The sequence below is a fragment of the Haematobia irritans genome, chromosome 2 (assembly GCF_050003625.1).
Source record: "Haematobia irritans isolate KBUSLIRL chromosome 2, ASM5000362v1, whole genome shotgun sequence".
Taxonomy (NCBI): domain Eukaryota; kingdom Metazoa; phylum Arthropoda; class Insecta; order Diptera; family Muscidae; genus Haematobia; species Haematobia irritans.
The window spans coordinates 19645323-19648053 of NC_134398.1; positions in this window are offsets into that span (position 1 = coordinate 19645323).

Sequence of the window (2731 nt, forward strand, 5' to 3'; positions counted from 1 at the left end):
CACGAATCATCATAAGAACGAAAGTGGGAAAACTACCGAACATAAAAATTATTATTTCGCAGTGTTTTATCAAAATTTTGGGGTAAAGAAATTTGTCAAAATTTTATTTCAATAGAAAATTTTGTCAAAATTTTATTTCTATAGAAAATTTTGTAAATAAGTTTATTTATAAATTTTGTAAAAAAAATTATTTTTATAGAAAATTTGGTCAACATTTTATTTCTATAGAAAATTTTTGCAAAATTTTATTCTTATAGAAAATTTTTGCAAAGTTTTATTTCCATAGAAAATGTTGTCAAAATTTTATTTCTATAGAAAATTTTTGTAAAATTTTATTTCTATAGAAAATTTTTGCAAAATTTCATTTCTATAGAATATTTTGTCAAAATTCTATTTCTATAGAAAATTTTGTCAAAATTTTATTTCTATAGAAAATTTTGTCTAAATTTAATTTCTATAGATTATTTTGTCAAATTTTAGTTCTATAAAAAACTTTTCTCATAATTTTATATCTATGGGAAATTTTGTCAAAAATGTTATTTTTATAGAAAATTTTTGCAAAATTTTATTTCTATAGAAAATTTTTGCAAAATTTTATTTCCATAGAAAATGTTGTCAAAATTTTATTTCTATAGAAAATTTTGTCAAAATTCCATTTCTATAGAAAATTTTGTCAAAATTTTATTTCTATAGAAAATTTTTTCAAAATTTTATTTCTATAGAAAAATTTTGCAAAATTTTATTTCTGTATAAAATTTTGTCAAAATTTAATTTTCATAGAAAATGTTGTCAAAGTTTTATTTCTACAGAAAATTTTTGCAAAATTTTATTTCTATAGAATATTTTGTCAAAATTTTATTTCCATAGAAAATTTTGTCAACATTTTGTTTCCATAGAAACTTTTGTAAAAATTTTTATTTCTATAGAAAGATTTGTCAAGATTGTATTTCAATAGAAAATTTTGTAAAGAATTTTATTTCTATTGAAAATTTTGTAAAAAAAAAATATTTTTATAGAAAATTTTGTAAAGAATTTTATTTCTATAGAAAATTTTGTCAAAATTTTATTTTCATAGAAAATTTTGTTAAAATTTTATTTCAATGGAAAATCTTGTCAAAATTTTATTTCAATAGAAAATTTAGTCACATTTTTATTGCCATAGAAAATGTTGTCAAAACTTTATTTCTATAGAAAGTTTTGTAAAGAATTTTATTTCTATCGAAAATTTTGTAAAAAAAATATTTTTATAGAACATTTTGTAAAGAATATTATTTCTATCGAACATTTTGTAAAAAAATTTATTTTTATAGAACATTTTGTAAAGAATTTTATTTTTATAGAAAATTTTGTCAAAATTTTATCTATGTAGAAAATTTTTGCAAAATTTTATTTCTATAGAAAAATTTAGCAAAATTTTATTTCCATAGAAAATTTTTGCAAAATTTTATTTCCATAGAAAGTTTTGTCTAAATTTTAATTCCATAGAACATTTTGTCAAGGTTTTTTTTCTATAGAAAATTTTGTCAAAATTTTATTTCAAGAGAAAATTTTGTAAAGAATTTTATTTCTATGGAAAATTTTGTAAAAAAAATTATTTTTATAGAACATTTTGTAAAGAATTTTATTTCTGTAGAAAATTTTGTCAAAATTTTATTTTCATAGAACATTTTGTTAAAATTTTATTTCAATAGAAAATTTTGTCAAAATTTTATTGCCATAGAAAATGTTGTCAAACCTTTATTTCCATAGAAAGTTTTGTAAATTTTTTATTTCTTTGGAAAATTTGTCAAAATTCTATTTCTATAGAAAATTTAGTTAAAATTTTATTTCCATAGAAAATTTTGTCAACATTTTGTTTCCATAGAAACTTTTGTAAAAATTTTTATTTCTATAGAAAATGTTGTCAAAACTTTATTTCTATAGAAAGTTTTGTAAAGAATTTTATTTCTATCGAAAATTTTGTAAAAAAAAATATTTTTATAGAACATTTTGTAAAGAATTTTATTTCTACAGAAAATTTTGTCAAACTTTTATTTCTATAGAAAATTTTGTCAAAATTTTATTTTCATAGAAAATTTTGTTAAAATTTTATTTCAATAGAAAATTTTGTCAAAATTTTATTTCAATAGAAAATTTTGTCAAAATTTTTTTTAATAGAAAATTTTGTCAAAATTTTATTTCAATAGAAAATTTTGTCAAGATTTTATTGCCATAGAAAATGTTGTCAAAATTTTATTTCTATAGAAAATTTTTCAAAATTTTATTTCCGTAGAAAATTTTGTCAAAATTTTATTTCCATAGAAACTTTTGAAAAAATTTTTATTTCTATAGAAAATTTTGTCAAAATTTTATTTCAATAGAAAATTTTGTAAAGAATTTTATTTCTATTGAAAATTTTGTAAAAAAAAAATATTTTTATAGAAAATTTTTTAAAGAATTTTATTTCTATAGAAAATTTTGTCAAAATTTTATTTCTATCGAAAATTTTGTCAAAATTGTATTTTCATAGAAAATTTTGTTAAAATTTTATTTCAATAGAAAATCTTGTCATAATTTTATTTCAATAGAAAATTTAGTCACAATTTTATTGCCATAGAAAATGTTGTCAAAACTTTATTTCTATAGAAAGTTTTGTAAAGAATTTTATTTCTATTGAAAATTTTGTAAAAAAATTTATTTTTATAGAACATTTTGTAAAGAATATTATTTCTATCGAACATTTTGTAAAAAA